The sequence below is a fragment of the Hyaena hyaena genome, unplaced genomic scaffold (genome assembly GCF_003009895.1).
Source record: "Hyaena hyaena isolate Hyena2069 unplaced genomic scaffold, ASM300989v1 scaffold_653, whole genome shotgun sequence".
NCBI classification, from domain to species: domain Eukaryota; kingdom Metazoa; phylum Chordata; class Mammalia; order Carnivora; family Hyaenidae; genus Hyaena; species Hyaena hyaena.
Genome location: NW_024081287.1, coordinates 326,995 through 350,350, shown reverse-complemented (window position 1 = coordinate 350,350; position 23,356 = coordinate 326,995).

The following is a 23,356-nucleotide window of genomic DNA, read 5'->3' as shown; positions in this document are numbered from 1 at the left end:
GTGATTTCATGGGGGATAGGGTGGAGTGGTGGAAAGGACTTTCAGGATATCAGAAAGGTCATCTAAGATCTCCTTCCATCTCTGCCACTGATTGCCCTTAGACAATCTTGGAACTTCTCAAAAATTTCCTTCTTAAATCAACTCCGATTCCTCGGAATCTGTCATGTCACTTATCAGACACTGATTGAGTGCCTGTTCTGCCAGGCACTGTGGAAGCACAGCAGCTACAAGAAAGAAAGAAACAGCTTCCCTCCCTTCAGGGAATATAGACATACATACAAGGAATTAGAATACACAATGAAACTCATTTTAAATAGAATCTAAATTATATGCTTTATATGAAATATTTAGCATAATTTCACAGCAATATTATTCAATGCCCTAATTGAGATGCGAACAAAGAATTGTAGACAAGCAAGAAAACCAGGAACTAATTGTTCATGAATTATATTTTTCTAAAGCAAGTGATTTAGCGGTACTGGATTTTTTTGGAAAAATCTCATTTAGTGCTTGATGGTCTAATCTGTAGACAGTTTATGTTCAGAGAACCAACACAGCGAGGGGAATCTTGAAATGAGAAAAAGTATCTGTTCATAACTTAATATTAGACATCTCAAAGGGAAAAAATCATAAATGATAAAATGAGAATTTTGTTGAAATTCTCATATTTAACCTTTTAATTTAGAATATTTTTGCTTTGTTTTATTTTTAATTTTTTTAATGTTTATTTTTGAGAGCCAGAGTGTGTGAGTGGGGGAGGGACAGAGAGAGAGGAGACAAAGAATCCGAAAGCAGGCTCCAGGCTCTATGCTCTCAGCACAGAGCCCAACATGGGGCTTGAACCTACAAATGGTGAGACCTAAGCCAAGCTGAAGTCGAACGCGTAACTGACTGAGCCACCCAAATACCTCAAGAATCTTTTTACTTTGAATTACCGATGGTGTGGCACCTCAGGTCTTTACCCAGCCAAAGGATTGGTTACTCTGACTTACGGATAATTCCATGAGCTCTCCTTGTACTTGACATTTCATTCAAGCATTCCTGCTGTAAAGCTAGCAGATGTGGACAAAGAAGAGGAAACTAAACCCAATTTGGAAATTAGCAAGAGTTTTGTGGCAGACAGCTGTTTAAATGAGGCCTTTCCATGGCCTAACCTCAGTATTCATTCAAGTAGTTATGAGTTGGCCTTCTATCTAAGGTTTACTTGGGAACCTTCATTTTGTTAGGATTACTGTCCATGTCTCCAATCTCCCCATTTTCAAATTTAGAGTCTAAATAACTTAGAAATTTTCAAAATTCTCAATCTTTGTTAAGGTTTGCTAATATTCTGTTGACAAGGTTGAGATCTGCAAGCTTGATGACTGTTCTTGCATTTGAAAAATCAGTTAAAAAAAAAAAAAAAAGTACCTCCTGCCAGCCACCACAACTGCAGATGAGTTGAAATCCTTTCAATTTCTCTTGCTATTCAAAATGGGTCTCTAGTGTTTTTGCACTTTAGCCAAAAGCTTTTAGGCTTAGTATAAAGCCTTCTGAGTGACAAAATAAAATGTATGTGCTTTTTCCCATTGCATATCTTCAAGCCAGATTTTCCATGTTTAAAAAGGAAATAATAAAAATGAAAGACTTGAGAAAGCCCTGGTCATATGCAAAGTAGCATTTTACCCTGTTAATGTTCTCCAAGCTGAAGCTGAACATAGGACTCAAGGCTGTTACCCAAGCAGCTTCTTATACTTAGCATCAAAAGAGATTGGATGGTATCTATGGAGCACTCTTTGGCCAATGTACAGAGTATTAAGAAAATAGCTAGGAAAAGTAGGCGTTTTTAAGATTTATACTCTTTATATTAGATTTTTATTCCTTGAAGGATGATGCTTAACTCTTTTCTTTTTTACATATAAAGTTTATTTACTTATTTGGAGAGAGAGTGTGAGGGGCAGAGGGAGAAGAAGACAGAGAATCCCACAAGCAGTGCAGACCCTGACACGGGGCTTGATCTCATGAACTGTGAACTGAAATCAAGAGTTAGCCATGTGACCAACTGAGCCACCCAGGCTCCCAACTCTGTTTTCTTGAATAAGTCTGTGCCTGTGTGTCAGTGAGATGGGGCAGGGGGTGATGCCTGGCAGGAGCAAGAAATAGCTGCCATGCCCCAAGTCACATGGCACCAAGCACAATCACACATCTTATTTCATCTTCATGGTAGGCTTACAGATGTTGGCAGTACTGTTCTTATTTTAGAGACAGGAATATTAATGCTTCAACATGTTGACTTACTTGCAAAGATCGTGTAGTAAACACAGAGCTATATATTTAATCCCAAATTTAGTCTACGTGGAAACCTGTGTGTTCATGCTGCCTATAGCAGAAGCTGAGGAAAAAAGGAAATTTCTCTCCCTACTGTGTCCCTCACAGAATTGTCTGATTATTTTGATAGCTTAATGGAAAGTGTGCCAGATTTATAATCAAAGAGACTTAGTCTATGTGTAGGCCTTGACCTTACTGCTGGCCTCATGATACTGGCCAAGTTGGATGTCTCATCTGCTTAGTTCAGTGCTGAGGTTGGAGTTGGTGAGGTCAGTCAACATGCTGCACTCCTGCATCTAACAGTGAGGTCTGCTCTTTTTCTTAAGTTATAGTATTAGGACTTGCCGACTCAAAGGTCGGTTCAGGATCAAACTGGCCTTGTCTTCTCTGGGAAGGGAATTTGGAAACTGTAAAGCACTTTGTTGCTGTAAGGGCTGTTTTTTTAACATCTGATAGCTTCATATTTCTTCCTTTCCTATAAGTGCTGTAAGGCACTGAAGACATTTAAACTAAAATCTTGAATGGGAGTGGTAAATCTGCTGAGCCATCAGTGATCTCAGTAATTGAGCATAATTCATCACTAAATTAGTTTTCTGGTCATCTAATTTAGGCTCAGTATTAGCAGATAGCATAGATTTTAATTTTTTAGTATTTTTGCATTAAGAACACTCAGGAAAAATTCAGAAATAATGTTTGGAATTAGAAATAAACTATTGTTAAATAAAGTTATCACTACCTATTTTTGGATTGAGTAATTCAGAGAAAACTTCTCTTTATTCCTTCTCTCTCTCTGGCAAGTAGGTGTGTGTGTGTGTGTGTGTGTGTGTGAGAGAGAGAGAGAGGGAGAGAGAGAGAGAGTGGAGGGGTAGAGAATACATAATATTGTGGTGGTTTAACATACTCAGCTTTATATTCTGATAATTTCACTTAATGTTAAAGTGAATTTTTCTATACTGTGATTAATTCTTTGGTCTTTCATTGCTACCTAACAGTCTCCTAATTTTAGACATTAGATTACTTCCAAATTTTTACAGCTGTAAATAGTGAATATTTAATGTTTGTGATTGCCAAAAATTGTGATGAAGTCTTTAGGATAGATTTCTTGGAGTAGGTCAAAGGACAGCTTTGCAAAGGCTCTTGATGCATAATATGTAGGTTCACTCTAGAAAGTTTATACTAAATATTCTCAGCAATAGTCACTGAAAGGAGGAGTTTCACTTTATCCTTATTTGCACTGAATATTTTTGCACGTCCAGTCTTTTAATTATATTAAATAGATGTAAAGTTATATTTTAATAAAAAATTAGAACAAAGTAAGATAAAAAAATACAAATACTGCCCATAATTCACTGAGTGCATGTATGCATACAGTGATTAATATGGAGAATTGCTATTATACTCACACTGTTTTGCCATTCCACTGTGATAACTGAAAAAATTGGCAACAGACTTGGGATTACCCACATTACACACTGCATACCGCTGTCTACGTTAAATTTTATCATTGTATCAAATCATAGCTGAATTGGTGAATAGCACATTGCTATTTGTTAGGTTTGATTTGTATTTCTTTGATTACTAGTGATACAAGCATTTTTCATTTACTTATTGGCCTTTCTTGAAAGAGCATTGTGCAGTGATTGAGAGGTTCATCTTGGGAGTCACTCAGCCGGGTGTGAACCCAGGTTCTGATCCTTCATAGATATTTGACCTGTAGCAAGTTACTTACACTTTGTGTCCTTTAGTTTCCTCCCATAGGAAAAAAAAAAAAGGGTGGTGTTCATAGCATATATTTCATAAAACTAAGTCCTGTGGGTACTTGGCATATTAATCCAGATGCAGATAAGAATGTTTGGCATACATAATAAATATAAGAACAGTATAGTAATTTTTAACAACTGGTAACTTGATTTTATTTATTCAGTAGTTTATTTTGTATATAAATCCATGATGTCCTTTTGTCTATTTTTTGCAGTATTTTGTCCCATTTTTAAGTAAAAAATGTTAGAATATTAGCTTTAAAGCTAATATTATAGCTAATATTAGCTTTATAGTTTGCTCTTCTTCTTGTTTTGGGGAGTGGGCAGTCACAGTGAGAGATCAGAAGGAATGTGAGACTCCGAAATGGCACAGGGAAACACATGTCTTCTCTTTCTGCCAAGGCCAGCCTAGATGTCACCTTTTCTCACTGGTATACTAAACTAGTGCAATGGAAAGAGTCTGGAACACACAGGTAATCAAATCTGTATGTGGAGTGAATTCAGCTATCCTTAAACACATCCGGAGCACCTGGAGTTTTCATGTGCTCTGAAGAGGTCACAGAGGTCTGATGGACCTTACCTTTTGAGTAGGCAGAGGATGAGACTCATTCACAGTTTACTAAGGTCATAGGGTTAATGTAAGTCAGACTGCACGACTTAATGGTTTTGGCTTGTCAGTCCACTTCTGAGATTGGGATCTAATATGTCATCACGCTATGCAATTCCCATATGGAGTGGTTGCTGGGCAACCAGATTGTGATTTGGTAGAAATAGTAGGCAATTCTTTGAATCCTGATCCCACTTGACCATTTTCACTAACATATTTACAGTTCATTACAATTCTCTTCCATTTGGTTTTCTGGCAGTCTAAAGCCAATGTTCTCCAACTAAAAATACTTTCAAGTCTAATGAGACTTCCATTTCTCACCCTTGTTCATTTTCATCAACAAAACTAATAGATTGTCAAGACATGTTTTTTTCTTTCACTGAAGTTATAAGCATAACTCAGACTCTGAACTAGAATTAAAGGCTCATAAAGATCTAGAGCTGCCAGCCCTGTCAATGGTTGTAAACACCCTTGAAACATTGATTTCTAAGCTGCATGTAAGTTTTTGTTGCAGTGTTGATATAGGCAGTGGTCCCATGAACTACAAATCAGTCATCCTTTGATTAATTTTATGCAAGTAGTCTAATGCATTCAGTCACCATTCCACAGATATTTTCTAAGTGTCTGCTATGTGACAGTGCCAGCACTGGGCTAGGCTCTGAGAATTCACTTGTGAATATGACAGAGCCTCTGCCTTCAGTTTGCTTGTTGCCAAGTGGAAGAGACTGATAAGGAGAGAAACTTTTATGTAGAGGGTCTAGTGCTATGTGAGCACAAAAAGGGGTAGCTAACCAAGATGTAGGGGGTCAGGCAAGAGTCAGAGTCTTAATAATATGAAACATGAAGGGTGAGTTAACAAAGAGATTAGAGAATGGATAAGAATTCCAGGCAAAGGGAACACAGTGCACAAAGACAAAGTGAATTCCCAGCAGGGTTGGGAATGTGCCAGTGGCTGAGCAGGACTGAAGGGGGATGAGAGGAAAAGGAAATTCAGACTGACTGGGTCTGTATTTGGTGGGGAGATAGTTTGTTCACTAAGATTTTGTCTCATGTCTTTAGTTTTTCATCGCAGACAAAAGAGTATTTTATGTCCCTCAGATACTATCCTAAAATGTTAGGAACTGTATCCCATAGATAATAGGGTGCCATAGTCCTATGATTCCAGGCTTTCCACGTATGTTTCTTGTATTCAAGATGGTAGCTTTCTCCTTTACATAGATTCTCCACATTTCATTTATAGCAAATAGGTAAGCAAATTATTTTTTTAGTTAATTATCTCCTAGCAGTTCCTTTTCCAGTTGTGTGCGCAAGGCATTGGCTATATTGAGGATTTGGACTCTTTTCCCTTGCAGGATGCCATCTTACAGGTAGGCAAAGCACCAGAGGTGGTTTTCAAAGAAAGTGATTGCCCGCAAGATATATTATTGATGTTGCCAGAAAAAAATGACTGCCATTTGGATTATTAACCTGTACTATAAAAGCAGGTGAAGTAGATCAGTTCTTTTAGCAATTCTCAATTTTTTTGACTTGGGAGAAAATAATGTTTGTATTCAAGTGAGCATTGTGGTTTTGAATGGGAATATTACAGCAAGATTGAGAAAAGCTTATGTTAATCCAGAGTCTCTCTGCTTACTCTGTGGTCACCCATACAGATTCCTCTCATTCAGGCATAAGCATACAGAAGAAGCTTGCTTTATCTCCATATGTATCTTTCCTCATCTTCCAACCAGCAAGTTCATGAGAGTTCTCCAAAAACCATGTTTTGGAGCAGCATATTAGTTGGAGCAGTGATTTCTCCTTCATTTATCCCTAAAGCCTCTTCAATACCCTTGAGTTAAAGAGCAAAAGTCAATTCACAGAGAGGTGGGCAGATGCTATTAAATGACTCATTCAGGATAACACAACAAGTTAGGCTTGAAGCTGAAAATAGAGTGAACTCACCAGCATTGCTGATTGCATAGCGATTATATTTGATCAGAAGTTGGTACTTTGGACTCTGGTTTGCTTTCTGCAAATACTTCCAGAAGGTGGACAGTTCTCCTTTGGCTGGAGAAATCAGTTGTCTCAAAGGATAAAATTCCTTTAATAATATTGGCAAGTATTTCATTTGCTTTGCGCTAGGCACTGTGCTTGGTTCTTTACATGTAGTATATTATTTAATTCTCACCATTTACTGTCTTTCAGCTAGATATTATTACCTTATTTTACAAGTGAATTGATTGCAACCCAGAGGAGTTATGTAACTTGGCTAGGGTCACACAGCTAGTAAGTGGGGGGACCAGGAGTGCAGAGACATGCCCCTGTTTTTCATAGCTTTCTCCCTCATGCTGGCACATAGTAGGCATAGTCATGAGCTATGGAAATTGGAGACAGTTTTGGTACACTGAGAAGGTTTACGTCATCCCCATAGCCACCTCTGGCAGTCTGTGCAGACTCCATCTTTTCTACAGAGACCCTTGGCACACTGTTGTCTTCCCACTCTGCTCATCCCCTTGCACTTTTTCTTTTAAGTTTTTATTTATTTATTTATTTATGAATGAGAGTGCGAGTGGGGGGCAGCAGAGAGAGAGAGGAAGACACAGAATCTGAAACAGGCTCCAGGCTCTGAGCTGCCTGCACAGAGCCTGATGCAAGGCTTTAACTCCTGGAACTGTGAGATCATGACCTGAGTCAAAGTTAGATGCTTAACTGACTGAGCCACCCAAGTGCCCTAACACTTGATCTTTCTGATGACTCTTCTCATTGTCTCTCTGCCCACGCTCGGGCAGCTGATGTCATGGCTATTTCTTTATTTATTCTACTTAAATGTCCTTTTATTTTTTTTGCTCTTTTCCTCTCCTCTCCCCTCCCCTTCTCTTCCTTTCCCTTCCCTCTTTCTCTCTCCATCTATTGGAGTACAGCCTTTGGAGGCAAATGGTCCTGGGTTCAAATCCCAACTTAGCTATACTTTGTATTTAACCTCTCTTTTAACTTGACTAAATGCCTACAACAGCTAGTGCACAAGTACACAATCCAAAAGCCTCTGTAGAAAAAGATCAAATGAATGTGTGGCAAATATATTGGTGATGACTAATGAACCATTTTTAGTGTTTGTGTGTTTTTAAATTTCACTTAATATGATGACTCATGTTTCACTGCAGATATAATTTGCCTCTCAAATCTTTGACCAGACCCTACTTGGTTATAGAACATGTGGTATATATGTGCACCTTATTATCTTTTTAAAACATTTTTTATAGTTTATTTATTTTTGAGACAGAGACAGAATATGAGTGGGGGAGGGGCAGAGAGAGAGGGATACACAGAATCTGAAGCAGGCTCCAGGCCCTGACCTAGCTGTCAGCACAGAGCCCGATGTGGGGCTTGAACCCACGAACCACGAGATCATGACCTGAGCCAAAGTCGGACGCTTAACCGACTTACCCACCCAGGTGCCCTGCACCTTATTATCTTTTAAAATCCAAACAGTTCCAAGTTCTGGAACGCATATGGCTATCAGGATTTTGGATGGGGGATTGCATATCTATAATATTTTCCTGTTAGGGTTGTGAGGATTAGAAATAAACTATATACTTTGTTTAACACATTGGCACACTGTAAGCACTTGATTCCAAAAAGTCACTTTTAAATTTATATTTCTTGTTCACCATAGGAGAAAAAACCAAAAAGGTATTATGCATGTGCAGTACAGCAGAGCAAGACCAGAAGCCCTGAACTGTAGCCTTAAAAATTTCATTCTATAAATTATCATTGTTCACTTATAACTGTTGTTCTGCTGTCATTAGTAGTTTAGTAAGCTATCTTCATTAGTATCCACCCAAAACATAAAAATGGTTTCCAGGCTTGATTTGACACCTGTGTACTTTTTAAGAAACAATTTGGGCACAAAAAACAAAATGTGTTTAATTAGATTTGAATTCTCTGCCCTGGGAAATCACTTGATAGAAGCGAGGCTTGCTTTAAACATAACTCGGTATTTTGAAGTAGAAAGTTAAGTGCTACAGCTCATCTGGAAGAAATCACATAATGGCTTCAAGTTCACCAGCAGTAATAGGAAGCATGGTGTCCTCCTGTGGGTGATAAAATGGGATAAATGCAAGACCATGCTGCCTCTTGGAATAATTACAGTGACTATGCATCATGTATTGTGAAGTTATAAAAGAAGAAAAAGTAAATTATTTATTGTTGGTGTTAAAGGAGAGAAAAATCAAATGCTGAGTAAAATACCACAGCTGCTATGACCAAATGTGCTTAAAAAGGGCCCACTTTTTTTCTGGAAAACAACTAGAACTAACCTTGGAGGAGCAGGCTTAGTCTGCTCCCCAAAAGATAATTGCAGTAACCTCCTCCTTCAGTGTTTGTGTATTCTCTTCCTGAGGGGTCCTGAAGCTCAGAGGCTGCATCCTGACCTGAAAACACCTGGGAAACCTACATTGTATGCTGCCGTGGCACCCAGAATTGTGCTAGACGCTAGAGAAAGGCATTTGCAGGCGATGAAACCTTCTCAGCGGGACAATTTCCACCTCTGATGAAAACCCAAGCTCAATTACTAGCCTGGCAGTGCTTTTCCATATGAAACCTGCAGTCAGTCTGTTGGCCTGTCTCAAAGAAGTAGCTCAATTCCAGTGACTGCAGAAGGGCCACGTCTGTAAACACCCACATAATCAAGATACTTGTTGCTTGAAACGGACCATTAAAGCCCAGAATTCAAATCTGTTTAGTGTTTGGAGGAAAAACACTCTAGTAGTATTTCCTGCATTTAATCAAAAGAAAAAAAACCCTGAAGATTATACCTCCTGGAAATGCATGCATTCCAAGCATATGGCAACATTCCTAATTTTTCTTTTTGCCCTCCAAAGGATATACCTAAAAAGAGCTCTTCATAAAAAGTCTGACTAGAAAGATGGAGTTAGATAAAGAAGTTAAAAATATCAAAAATGTGAAAATCTATTTAATATAAGGTCCTCTAGACAGAAACTGTCCATAGTTTGAGTGGCTTCTCAATAGATTCCGTCTCACAGTGTCCTTATGTGGTGGAGACAGAGGAAGAGAGGGAGGTAGTGAAGATGATTCTCACTAGAGGCTGACCATGCTTGTGTTTTTGACCTTGGCATTCTAACAGAATTCTGAGAAAATCCCTATTGGTGAACCCACCCAATCTATGGCATTGTGTTATGGCAGCCTGAGCATATGAAGACAAGACTGAAATTGGGATGAATCTGAAATTTAGTTCACATGGACACTAAGACTGGGCCTATTGGATTGTGTTATTTAAATTTTTTAGGTAAATTTTTGAACAGCTGAACAAATCTGAGCAATTTGTTGTACAGAAAGAAACAGCAACACGGTGTTAAGCCAACCGTGTTGCTCTTTTAGAAAGCTAGTGACTGATATATATTTACTTGGAAGATGCCATAGATGACATCTTAAAATGGGAAGATTGGTAGTGTTCTGTAGCTCTATCTTAAGAGCAGGGATAAAGAGAAATTCACACAATCACAAAATGTCACAAATAGAGACTTCATGTTTGTTTCCCATGATGGCTTTCAACCTACACTTGAAATTCACACTTTTAGTAAGGAGTTGTGGGCATTTTAGTTGACTCCTGATGAGTCTTGAGAGATGAGGCTTGCTTATTCCAGTTTTAACCACAGTGTCAGTGGATTAATGTGTTTTACATATTGGGACTCCAGGAGACTTCATTTGAAGAAAGTATTCTCAAACTCTTTGAACTACTTCAGCCTTCCCTCTTGCTAATGAGGAAATTCCTGAAGTTAAAAGTGTTCCCTGTATAGTTCCTTTTAGCTTCTCTGAGGAGATCAGCCTTCCTGTTGCCTTGCTCATCAAGACAACCCTACGGCTTCTAGCTCCTGTTATCTTCCCGCCTCATCAAGAACTCATTGTCTTTTAAGTGATGCTAACTTAAGCACACCTCCTAGACTCCAAACATAGGGGGGAGGGGCTGGAATATAGCTTAAACCAGAAGTTGGCAAACAACAACCTGTGGGCCAACTTGGCCTACCACGTGTATTTCGTGAGTAAAATTTTATTGGGACGCAGCCACTCTTATGTGTTTATTGTTTGTGCTCTCATGCTATAATACTAGAACTGAAAAGTTGCAATAGAGGACAAATGGCCTACAAAATCTAAAATATTTATTTTCTGTCCCTTTATAGGAAAAGTTTCTTAATTCATGGCCTAAACTATCTTGAGAGCTGTCCAGCCTACTGATAACTTAAAATTGAAAGCTCCAGCTTGGATAAAGTTGATTCTAATATTTTTCCTTCTTGCTTTCCCAAAACCTTGGTTAGGTGGTCTTCTCTTATACTAAGAGAAGTCTAATAGAAGTCATCTACATTTAGGCAACACTTCAGAAAGCCCCAGCAACATCTTACAACTATTTTTCTTTTTTGTTAGGTCTTCTTTCTTTGATTTATAGTATACTATACCCATTCATAGTACATAATGAATACCCATTCAGTATTGTGAGAATTAGTTATCAAGTGGTGGTGACATTTTTATTTTGGTGGATATATTCAGTTTGATGGTCTGAAAAGATTTGACATAATGATGATTTTATGTATAATTTTAATTGGTAGTAAATTATAATGATTTACACCAGGGTTTTTGCCTAGATCTTGCCATGTTTTGTAGGAACATAGTCAAATTTATATCCTTTGATCTTGTTCTAACAACCTTAAGTCTACAGCTTTACCAATAAGAAGAGTGACTCAGAGAAATTGAGAGGCAAGATTATGTAGTAGTATGGACAAAGGCTTTTAGAACCAAAGAGTATAATTCCAGCCCCAACACTCATTAGGTGTGTGTTTAGGCCAAATGAAGCCTCAGTCAGGATCTGTAAAATAAGAATCATAGTTCTACCACATGGTAGTACTCTTAAGGACTAAATGCAATCTTGTATGTGAAGCTCCTCCCCCAGTATTTGGCACAGGTAGGTTTACAACATATTCATTACCTTATTTCTTCACTTTATCCCCTTTTAAAAAAAATTCTTTTATATGCTTATTCTTGATAGACACAGTGAAAGTTGGGGTGGGGCAGAAAGAATGGGAGATAGAGAATCTGAAGCAGGCTGCAGGCTCTGAGCTCTCAGCACAGAGCAGTGACATGGGGCTTGAACTTATGAGCCATGAGATCATGACCTGAGCTGAAGTCAGATGCCTAATCAACTGAGCCACCCAGGTGCCCCAGCCCCTTTAACAAACCCTTCTATCAGGCCTGTTTAATTTACTAATTTTAGAATATAGAAATTCATTATTATTTGAGGTAGTAAATATTATGTGAAATAGTTGTTGGTGAAAGATTACATTTATCTAGCTCGGGATAATAGAGTGGCCATCACCAAAGCCCTTCTGTTAACCTTGACAAAGCTCAGTCTTCGGTACAGCCACTAGGTGGATCAAGTCACGAAGTCCAGGTCAGCCAATAGTCTGGTACAAGTCACATTCTATCCACTTGTTATTTAGGGTTGTACTTCACATGTGTAAATTGAGCTGGAGAATTGAGAATCTGTATGTGTTCTGGCCAGGGACCAGAATGAGTGGTGTACTGCTTCAGTATTTCAGGTGAATGTGTTTTTAGTAAAAATATCTCAGGATAATTATTTTTCATTTTCACTGGGGCATACACAGGCCTCATAGTTTAATTGATTGGATAATTTGTAATTAGGTATAATTTGAATTTACTATTTATAGCTTAGTTAGGAAACACATGGAGTTTATTATCTCCATCAGAGTTGACACCTTTTTTCTCCACAAAAAGTGTATTCATTATTAGCCATTCCTGAGAGTAGAGAGGGACAGGAGGGAGGAAACCATATCTACTGGCACTGACTCCATTCTAATGGCACCCTTTCTCTGTTGTTATTCTAATGCAAGATTTCTGCTTCCATAGTGATTCGCCAGAATCTAAACAGTTTAGCTATACTTCGGTGACTTGGGTCTTAGAAGTAGTAAAAAGAATTTTGTTTAAAAGCTGCAGTAAGAGCCAGTACCCTCTTACGTAAGTATGGTTTGCATGCTTTATGAGTTACATTTGCCATACAAATGACCATAGAAAGATGCTTTGCTATTTAGCCTAACATGTATAAAGCCAAAAGCTTAATGGGCTTTAATCTTTAATAACTTAAACTAACAAAATTAAGGATAGAGTTAGCAATTTGTAATTACCTCACTGTCTTTGTATCCTAAATCAAATGCCTTCTGCCTTATTTTTAGGACATACTCCATTTTAAGTTGTTTTTCGTAGAAAAAAATCTAGTTGTGTGTAGACCACCAAAGGTCTTAGGTGACTAGGACAAGGGCTGCACCAGTTTTGCTGGCCTTTTGTAGCAGATACAGTAACACAGCTGTGGATAAGGTGTTCAAATGGACTAGGTCTCAGCAGCCCTGGGTGTGAACTGCTGCACCCTGGAACACTATAGGAAGTCCATCAGTATCACATGGTTGGAGTAGAATTGACAACTGCCTTCTGTCTGGGAGATGTTGGAGATCCACTTTCCTCTGCTGCGGACTAGTACTTGTGCAGTGGGTTATTTGGGACTCCACTACATCCTAGAAAGTCAGCAAAGCTTTGAAACTGAAATCAGTGGATACTGGCTCCTGATTCTTTAAAGCAGATACCTAAGCTATTGGTGGTTGGCAATTAATTTGGACTATACCCCTGCTTTTTCTTCTGACTTAGCAATTGAAGTATATATCTTTAATGTCATCTGATGTCACAGTTAGCTTTGCTATATCTTGTATCCAATAAATTGTGCCTCACCTTTCAAAATCCAGTAGATGTTTTTAAAAAATTTTTAATGTTTGTTTATTTTTGAGACAGAGAGACAGAGTGTGAGTCAGGGAGGGGCAGAGAGAGAGGGAAACATAGAATCCAAAGCAGGCTCCAGGCTCCAAGCTGTTAGCACAGAGCCCGATGCAGGGCTTGAACCCACAAACCATAAGATCATGACCTGAGTGGAGGTCAGACACTTAACCAACTGAGCCAACCAGGCATACGCATTAGCTGTGATTTTGTGGCAGTGTTTTTCTGATAGAACTTTGGGGACCAGACCATGAAATTTCAAGGAGATACAGAGACCAGAGATAGCTGTTAGCAAACACATTTTCTCCTCTCTCTTCCTGGGTTTTTGAGGTCTAGAGGAGTAGTTGGGTTTTTTCGGCAGGTAGACACCCTTGCTGGGTAACTGGGTACAGTCTTAAGCACCCATGGATGGTGTGGGCTGCTGAATAGTAATCAGCTGAGACAGGTCTGTGGCGTTCCCTAGTCATTAGCAAGAGGGTTAGTCTGGAGCTGGGTAATGATTACTTAAGAGAGTGCCAGCTGGTATGTAAGAAGCTCCCAAATTGCAGTGGCTTAACACAATATAAAGTTGATTTTTCACTCAAATAATAGCCAGGTGTCTGTGTTTCACAGGTGGCTTTCCATGTGATTATTCAGGGACCTGAGCTAATTCTGTCCTCTGTTTTGGACTTTCCCTTTTCTTTCAGCCAGCATATGGGGAAAGAAGGCTATCCCACCCTGGTAGTGACACCACTTCCCTTCATGTTCCACTAGTTCCACGTTCTCTCAAAGAACTAGTTGTAGGGTTGGTTGTGCCGGAAGCTGGGAAATCTAGTCACTGGCTAGACCATCTTCTCATAGCCAAAGCTCAACATAGAGAGGGAGAACTTGAATGTCTGATAGACAGTTAGCCATCTAGGCCACAGTAATAGTTTAAGGTCGAGTATGAAAGGGAACCCAGACACAGGAGAGATTGTACAAGGAGGAAACAGAATCTGCAGGAATTTCCCAGGTCAGAGTTAAGATGATTACAACAAGATATTTTCAATTTCTGAAATCTCTGAAAATGTTCCATAAACCATTTAAGGAGTAAATGTGGACCAAAAGAATTGAAAACACATTTTTTCCCTTCTTTCATTTATCTTGGCCTGACAGATGTGTCTTCTTTCAGCCCCTCTTTACAAATTTCTGTGGGGGTTAAAGCTTTTTAGAGTCCTCTTTTCCCCCATCACTGTACATAGTAACTTCTAAGCATAGTTTGCTCAGAGAAGTCAGTTGGCCCCTACTCTCCCTTCCAAATTGTTACCATCATTGTATGCTTGCTATGTGCCAGCCTTGTCCCACTCAGTTCTCCCAAGACCTAATGAGGTACATATTTTAACTCTAACATTATTACTAATATGTTTTTAAAGATATATTAAAGGAATAGCATGGTTTTCTTAGACTCTGATAGTAAACCCAAACCTAAAACACTGTGAAGTGACCAAGGGTATTCAGATAGGATAGAATCAATAGTGGGAATAATGACCTTTGTGAAACATGGTAAATAAAATAGTTTAAAAAAAAGTGCTAAACATAGAAGAAAAACTGATTTGTTGTATCTTCTTCCTTAAAAAGGGTCGTAACTTTTGTCATAACCATTTAATACAGTTAGGCAGAAAAAATATATTATGCCTTCCTCTCTTGGAATTTCTTTTTATTGCTAAACCATTATTGTGGCAGTGAGAGATTTTGCAGGAATAAGGAATTCACACAGGGCCACACTATGCTGTGACCCAAGTGTTTTTTACAGCTATTCCCTTCAGGTCTCTGTATGCATGCAAGTGAATGAGTCATCTTGACATGTACTTGATAAAGTAACATTTCCAGTTTTGTTTCCCTTTGGGAAAATGCTAAACATGTTCACAAAGTGTGAAACTTTAAAATGTAAAATAAATATACTAATGTACTAATTAGGGGGATGGGCAGAGGCTAAACTGTTGAGTTTATTTGTGAAGTTTATAAGTAAATTTTCCTTATACTCATCTAGGTTTTATTATCTTTCTCGATGACTATTACATTTTTAAATAAAAAACTGTAAATATCATATACAGGAGGAAATTTCATTGCAGACCTAGTACTGTTCTTTTGGAATTCTGAAGGAAATCACTATTGTCCAAAATCAGTTCATTTTTTAATGTTTATTTTGAAAGAGAATGCACAGGGAGGGGCCCATTGAGGGAGAGAGAGAATCCCAGGCAGGCTCTGCACTGTCAGCACAGAGCTCGAGGTAGGGCTCTATCCCATGAATTGCAAGGTCATGACCTGAGCTAGAATCAAGAGTCAGGCTCTTAACCAGTTGAGCCACCCAGGTGCCCCAAGTAGTTCATTTTTAAGAAAACTTAAAGAAATTTTTCCATCAAAAACCCTAGTTTCAAGAAAGACTAATATTTTAGATTTTGATCACTTACTAAATTCAAGTTTTCATGCCTTCAGTTGAAATTATTTTTCAGTAATTTGTAGAGTAAGGTCCATATTGCATGTCCAGTCTCATAGATTGATAGTTAGGTATGCCATCTCTAAGATAGCCCTCAACAATCGCTGCCTCCTGGTTTTCATGTCTTAGTGTAATCCCCTTTCCTTCATTGCCAACAGGACCCAGTGACTCACTTCTAACAAGTAAAATAGAGCAATAGTGACAGAGTGTCACTTCTGAGACTAAGTTAGAATGAGGCTGTGGCTTCCTCTCCCTTGCCCTTACCTGTTACTTACTAGCTCTATGGGATGCCAAGAACCATCCTGTTGAAGGATGTGAACCCTCCTATGAGGAGGACCCTGTGATAGAAACCTTTGACCAACAGCCAACGAAGACCTATGGCTGTCTGCTCAATAATGCCTTAGCTTGGAAACAGATCTTAACCCACTTGAACTTTGATCTTGAATCAGAGGCATCCAGTTAAGCCAAACCTGTACTTCTGACCCCTAGAAATTGTGAGATAATAAATATTGGTTTACTTAGGTCACAACATTTTAGGGTAATTTGAACATAGCTGTAAATAATTGATATAAATTAGTGCTGCCTACTTGAAGAAAGATTCTGCAAAGGACTTTGAGGCTTTATCTACTCCTTCCAAGAAGTCTAATACGTCAGTTAGAGTTGTCTGCTACAGATGCAGGGTGGGAGGAATAGTAATGAGTGTGCTATTCTTTGACATGATGAGCAGAATAGTAGCCAACAGAATGGAATCATCTGGGAGTTCAGGGAAACACCCTTGTGTTAATAGGACCTATTATTCCATTATCAATTGTTAATATCATGATGTAGTCATATGTCACATTGGTTTGTGTAGGTCCTGATTTGTATCTTTCTCCTGATGAAAACTGATTATATGGTTTGAGGAGGCAGGCAGGATCTGGGACAAAGTTCTGGGCTGCCCAAAGCAGCCCGGGGGACTAGTGGTTCCTGGGGTAAGCCCCAGGGGAGAGACAGAGACCATGAAAGAGAGTGGAGAGGAAAAAAGACCATTTTCTTTAAAAAAAAATTGTTTTTGAGGTTTAGATAGGGGGAGGGGAAGAGAGAAAGAGGGAGACACAGAGTCCGAAGCAGGCTCCAGGCTCTGAGCTGTCAGCACAGAGCCTGACACGGGGCTCAAACTCAGGAACCGCGAGATCATGACCTGAGCTGAAGCCAGAAGCTTAACCAGTTGTGCCACCCAGGTATCCCAAGGAAGACAATTTTCTTATAGTGCATGATTTGCCTGCTGTCAGTCCCATATTGAGGGAGACTTAAGAACTTAGGACTGCAAGTGAAGTAGCCCGGGAAAGCTCTCTTCCATGTTTTAGAAGGATTGACTGGCTCTGAGGAATTGCTTGCTGTTTTTCCAAAGATTGATACCAAAGTACCCTCAGCGGACTGACAAACCCAGTGCTCATCAAGCCAAGTCCCGGAGCATTCCAGCGGGGTTCTAACAGGTCTCTAATGAATGTTGGGCTGTGATCCAAGAGGGAGAAACTTTAACAAAGAACACTATACTGAAAGAAACTCCTTGTTTATAAGATAAGGTCCATTTCATAGACAACTCACAGTTCAGGCATGTTTCTTTTTATGGGTGAGGATCTACTTTGCACAACCAAATGCCATTGTTTTGAAAGACTGAAAGGAAGTTTTTTGTCATTCCTTAAGAATTTAAATAAAGAAGAGCTTTCTGTGAGATCTGCTTGAGGACTGCTGAGGTTGTACTTAGAGATGAAGCATGAACAATTCTGAGAAAATGTTGATGTGGTTGAGGTATGCTCAACCTAGTTTTTAATGTCTAATTTGAAGACTATATTAGAATTTAAATGACTTTAACAAGATATTTAGGGTATTTTCATGGACATTATGTAGAGAAAAAGTTAATGTGTATGCATGTGTGTCTATTTTTAACTCACATAGATTATACTTGCTCTTTCTTGGGTTACTCATTGGTTCCTGAAGAATGAACTGTGATAGGAGCTTGCACATTCTCATACTTAAAACATTCAGAAAATGATAAAATGTGTTAGACGCTTAAGGTTTCAGCAGCATTTATGTTCTGTTTTCTTGTTAAACTCTGCTCACTGTAAATATGAATATTGTCACAAGCCCCCTCCCCGCCGTGAGATTTCTCATAATGACTGGGACATGCCTTTATTTCTATTAAAATACTTGATTCAACATCAGAAACCTTTCCACATAAGGGAAATATTTTTTTATTCTTTTTTTCTCTTGCCTCTCTGGAAGTTCCTGGAAGCCTTTTTGTCACACAAGCTCATTGAGAGATAGGTGCATCGTTGCACAAGCTGAGAGAAAATGTTTTTTTTTTTTTTTAAATGTTTTATTTCTAGGAGAGAGAGAGAGACAGCGTGAGCAGGGGAGGGTCAGAGACAGAGGGAGTCACAGACTGAAACAGGCTCCAGGCTCTGAGCTGGCAGTCAGCACAGAGCCCGACGCGGGGCTCGAACCCATGAACCGCGAGATCATGACCTAAGCGAAAGTCGGACGCTTAACCGACTAAGCCACCCAGGTGCCCCTAAGAGAAAATGTTTTACTTGCATGAAGTTGAGAAAAGAAATACTAATAATTTTCTTAGCTTGGTCCAGGCAAGTACAATGGAGGCAACAAATCGTACCTAGTGTGTTAATAACTAATGCTTGTAGTAGAAAGAATGAGGCCATCTTGAGTCTGAATCTGGATTTCTGGCTTGGCACTGACACATTAATTTACCCCTTAGGAAGCTAACGGTTTTATTTCACTTACAGAGAGGTAAAAGATGCTTCTCCTAATAGTTTCAAAGCATACTTGATTTTTTTTTCTTTCAAGCCAAGAATAGCATATTTGCCTGATGTTTTCTCCAGCTGTTTTCCAGATAGACTCCCAGATGCTGACTGGTTTGGATCAAAGGAGCGTGCTTGCCCCTCCATCCTGTGCTGCTCTTGTTCAGCCCCTCTTGTCCTTCACCTGGTTGATCCTCTGCCTCTTCACAATAGAGTCTGTCATTGGAAATTGAATTCACATCTCACCTGGAAGTATTTGCCTCACAGAATCAGTGCAGTTGAAGATGATTAAAATGATCAGTTTGTCTCTGGCCAGTTAAACAGTCTCAGGGTGGTAAAGCAGGTATATGTGCATCTTCAATCTTGAGGAGTTCCTTAGGTCCCATTTGATTGGATATTCCAACCCTATCCATTCTACCATGCCTACATATTACGTATTCCACATCTTCCTGACCGTAGAATGTACTATTTATTAATACGGCTCCAAAGAGAAATATTAACACTTTTCCTACCACTCAGAGAGCTGACCTTTAGGTTTGCTCTGGTTGGTGCCACCTGAGTTGTGGATGTGTTTTCTGGGATTAGGAAGCAGAATCAGACACTCAGCCAGCCCACTAGAGATACTCTACTAGAGATACTAGAGTAAGGCATAGAATAGCCTGCTAAAGTCCTTTTTTCAGAAGTTTTTCTTAATGTTTATTCATTTTTGAGAGAGAGAGAAACAGAGTCTGAGTCGGGTGGGGGAGCAGAGAGAGCGGGAGACAAAGAATCCAAAGCAGGCTCCAGGCTCTCAGCACAGAGCCTGACACAGGGCTAGAAATCATAAACTGTGGGGTCATGACTTAAGCTGAAGTCGGGCACTCAACTGATTCAGCTACCCAGACACCCCAAACCCTGCTAAAGTCCTAAGAAAACAGTAAAACTAAAAGAACAGCTTGTGGTTTCAGTACAAAAAATCCTGGCCCCAAACTTAACTTCATTTATTCAAGGTTTATTTGAGTAAAAATAGGAATAGAGAGCCTTTCCTTGAGGGTCAAACCCAAAATGTCAAGAAGAAAGACTGGAAGTTCTTTCCAAGTTTCTAAATGCCTCATTCCATGGGCTTGAGCTCACTGAAAACCCAGTTGTTGTAAAGAAGAAGCATAAATGAGATAATCATGTGATTCAGTAATATAACTGCTGCCCATCCCAGTTATAAAGCACCACCATGCACCTGGTTGCTCAGTTCCCTCAAACTGGAAACTATCCTTAGTGCCTCCCTCTTTCAAGCCTGAAGTCCAGTTAGCCACCAAAAAATTTGGATTTCACCTCCAAAATGTATTTCAAATGAATAGGTTTCTCTTCATTTCCACTGTCCTCCCTCTAGTTTTGTCTCTCAGCTTTTAATTGAACTATTGTGGTGCCCTTAAGTCTTCACTACCGATTTAAAAATTTATTTTTAATAAAAATTCAAGGTATGCAACATGCTTTGATATACACGGTGAAATGATTACCACAGTCAAGCTAATTAACACATTTTCTCCTACAGTTACTGTGTGTGTGTGGTGGGGGTGAGTGTGTATGATGAGAGCACCTGAAATCTCTTTCAGCAAATTTCGGGTATTCAATAAGGTGGTAATGACTGTAGTTCAGTCTAGTCCATAGAACAGCACAGCATCGTCTAAAATGCAAGTCTGATAATCTCAATACTCTGCTTGTTCCCTGTTCTTAGGATCAGCATTAGTGTCCCTGATACTTAGTGGCCATTCAGTAAAAGAATCGCTGAATGAATGAACCTATTTTGACTGATCATATTTTGTGGTGTAGAAAAATACCATGAAATTTTTAAAAGAGATTTTAAATAAGGAAGATTTTATGTGCCCAGGAAGGACATTCTGCCTCTAAACTATATAAAAACTGCCCAACACCTTCAAAATTATTATGTTTCTGGGTCACATATGGCAATAAATCATCATTTTGCAAAGTGTACTGTTCTTCAGATAGTGAAACCTATTCTGTATGTTGTCCTCTTATTTATATAGGAGAGACTGGAAGAAGAATGGTCTCAATAGTTCATACATCACAAGTCTGTTTAAATGTTTCTGGCAAGAGTACTAAAACATGTGGTTACTCCTTCCCCCTGCCCCCCAATTCCTACCTGTTTTTGTTCTTTCTCTGTTCCCCAGCAGCAACCTTTTTTTTTTCCCCAGCTGATCTTTAAGCTATTTCTGTGTAGTTGATATTTTACTGATACTTCTTGACTTTTGAGACAAAAAAATTTTTTGATTATCTCTTGATGTAGATAGGTCTAATCGGTAATGTTCATTTTGCAGCCCCCTCCAACATACTTCCCTTCCCCTCTTCACTCAGTCCAGTTACATCAGAACTTGGTTCTATGAGTATTTAGTGTTTATATCATCTTGACAATGAAAATACTACTTCCACATGCATCACCTAATCCATTGTGATCATACTTTCTTCCTTGCCACCTTCCTAGAGTTAATAATTGCAGGGTTGTTTTTTTTTTTTTTTCATTTTGTTTTCCAAGTGCTTATCACCATAATCTGACAGTTTGGCAAATGTCTTTTTTTTTTTTTTTTTTTTTACTGTAATCAGATATACTAGATAGTCTTGATCAATTACATTGCTTCCTCCTCTGAGAGCAATCTTTTCCTGGCCCATCTGAGATATTTTATTCCTATGCCTGTTGTGGAGTTTTCATCTCAGGACTTCCCTGTACTGTCATTCTAGAAATATCTTTGACTTCTCTGTTTTTTTCCTCTGGCTGGGTTACATCCTTTGCTTCCTGATAAAATACCATTTGCTGTGAAGGAAAACGTGCTCAAGTAGCTTTCTGACCTGGTGTCCTTGAACATGTCTTTATCTTACCCTTAAACATCCATCATGGTTTCACTGAGGATGGAATTCCACATTGAAAATTACTTTCCCTAGAAGTTTAAAGACATGACTCCATTGCTCCCTGGTATCCTGTATTCCTGGTGAGAAATCTGATGATGTTCTTCTTATTGTTTTAAAAAAAAATTTAATATTTATTCATCTTTCGAGAGAGAGAGAGAGACAGAGCATGAGTGGGGGAGGGGCAGAGTGGGAGACACAGAAACTGAAGGAGGCTCCAGGCTCTGAGCTGTTAGCCTAGAGCCTGACACAGGGCTCAAACTCATGAACCATGAGATCATGACCTGGCCAAAGATGGGCGCTTTACTGAGTGAGCCACCCAGGTGCCTCTATTTCAAATTATTTGTAAAGTATTTTTTCCTCTAGGGTCTTGCCAGATCTTCTCTTTAAACCCCCAACTCTGAAAATTGACGTTACGTACCTTAAGGTTTTTAAAGGCTTTGAGAAGTTTTTGTATTTCTTTAGTATTGCTCCACCCTCCATTTTTTCATATACTTTCCTCTGGTATTTGAACTACCCATGATTAATCCTCTAATTTTCTTTTTTAAAGTAATAATTTTTATCTCTCAAGTATCTTATTCTCCTTGAGGGAGATCTTTGAGATCTTCCTAATTGTATTTTCCAGTGTGTGTGTGTGTGTGTGTGTGTGTGTGTGTGTGTTTGCATACTTCTGCTTTCACGTTTTAGTTTTTTTCACGTTTTTATTTTTTAGGAGCTATTTTTAAAATGCTATGGATATATCTTTTTATAGCATTCTTGCTTTCTGGAGAAATTAATTATAGTTTAAGAGGAATCTCCCCTCTATCTCTGTAGCTTCTGATTTCCCTTTCTCTTCAGTAGAGGTTTTTTACTAATACTTACTGTGTGAATATGTATAGGTTTAAGAGTGGGGTACACAAACAAAGCTGGTGTATTGTGCATACATGCAGGGCTTTTGAACTGGTGAGCTTCACTGTAGATGGTTCAGCTGGGCATCCAGCCATTTTGAGCTCTGCTTTCTCTGCTAAATCCGGGATTTCCACCATATAAAAAAAAAAAAACTGGTATTTCTTTTGTAGTTTTTTTTCTTGTGATTTTTTTTAGTTGTTGGCTTAGCATTTACATTTATTTTCATATATTAGCAATACTTTGCAAGATATTATCCATTTTAAATAATCCATAAAGAGCGTTATGTTTTAAGTTATATGGTATGGAGGAGAACCTCTAACAGGGAGCTGTCTGCTCTATTTGAGGAGAGAGTGGGGTGCCATTAAATACTTCATAAAGAAATTGACCCTTGGCTAAGTCTTGAGAGATGAAAACTCATTCATGGGCAGATAAAAGGCTGAAAAGCATACCGTGCATATGATAGAAGGAGAATGAAGGGCCAAGCCATAACGTAGCATGGTCTTTTCCATAGAACTGCAAGCTGGGACAGCATGTGGTCGGGCAGTGGGTGAGAGCCAGGAATGAAGCTCTGGAGCTAGTCAAGTTCAGATGCTAGAACTCCTCCTGCTCCGTTCTGAGGTCCTGTGCCAAGCATCATGGGTAATAAAAAGTGAGACTCCATTTTTCCCCTAAGGAGCTCAGTCTCTTGGGGAAGGAAAGATACAGAAATAAATGGCAATAATGCTGGGCATAACTGTGAATTGAAATGCATTCTCCAAGGAAAAAGAGATTGTATCTGATTGAGGGAAAAAGTTTTGTGGAGGAAGAAACGTGTACATCCTCA